Source organism: Grammomys surdaster, unplaced genomic scaffold (assembly GCF_004785775.1).
Source record: "Grammomys surdaster isolate TR1022 unplaced genomic scaffold, NIH_TR_1.0 119684, whole genome shotgun sequence".
Classification (NCBI taxonomy): domain Eukaryota; kingdom Metazoa; phylum Chordata; class Mammalia; order Rodentia; family Muridae; genus Grammomys; species Grammomys surdaster.
The window spans coordinates 11,999-13,061 of NW_021615759.1; the positions used below are offsets into that span (position 1 = coordinate 11,999).

The 1,063-nt window shown below is 41.9% G+C and overlaps 1 pseudogene; it reads left to right on the forward strand.

The window, feature by feature from the left end:
- Positions 1-232: 232 nt before the first annotated feature.
- Positions 233-581, forward strand: LOC114635919 (annotated as a pseudogene).
- The last annotated feature ends 482 nt before the right edge of the window (positions 582-1,063 follow it).

Genomic DNA, 1,063 nt, shown 5'->3' on the forward strand with positions numbered 1-1,063 from the left:
AATTAAAAAAATCATTAAAGAATATAAATAAATACTATGAAAGATAATCTGGCTCTCCAGCCTGCCATCCCTAATGGAGGCACCTGTTCCTGGTGGCGCAGCTCCTGGTGGCGCAGAGAGCACTGGCCTGAGCAAGCGCAGAAAGCAGGAGGAGGAGGAAAAGCAGAGCACGTCTGAGGAGCAGAAGCTTTGGCACACCAAGAGGAGGAAGGCAAGGATAGGCCCAGGAGTAATGGCGTCCAAAGTCAAACAAGTCATACTGGATCTCACTGTGGAGAAAGACAAAAAAGACAAAGAAAGGTGGGAAGGCCTCCAAACCAAGTGAAGAAGAATCCCACCTCAGGAAGAGGTTGAAAAAAGAAGCCTGAGGGAAATGTCAAAAGGAAAGTCAGGCGACTTGTGCCTAGCTTTCTATGGGCCATACCTGATATACATGTTGATCACAATGAAGCGGGAGGGGATGTTGGAAGATTTGTAGTTCAGGGGACAGAAGTCAAGAGAAAGAGTAAGGAGCAGCAGCGTCTTACAGGCGTTTCCGAACACCGGAACCTGACAATCATTACTTTTGCCTCATACCTTGAAATCTAAGATTTTCTCTGGGTTCATAAAATGGCTACTGTTTAACAAGCTTGTACTAGTGGGGTATTTTTTCTGTAAACCTTTGGTGTTTCCACTTGACGGTTTCTACATAAACATTGTTTAATTGTTGCATTTAATTCTAAACATTCCTGTCAGCATGGCAATTTAACCCGTTTTAGAAAAAAAATCTTTTTCATAATTTGAAATTAATAAAGCAATTTAAAAATCAAAAAAGAAAGAAAGAAAGAAGGAAGGAAGGAAGGAAGGAAGGAAGGAAGGAAGGAAGGAAGGAAGGAAGGAAGGAAGGGACAGAAAGGTAACCTGGTTCCACTTCTAAATCTCATTTTTTTTCTCATGTTAAAATCACACTTAGTCACTGTTTCTGTACATTGTTGGTGGTCTCAAATTACTTCAAGATACAGAAAATGGATAGAAGACCAAGGCAGCAAATCCAGACAAAGGCAGATGCTTCTCTCCTGGCCCA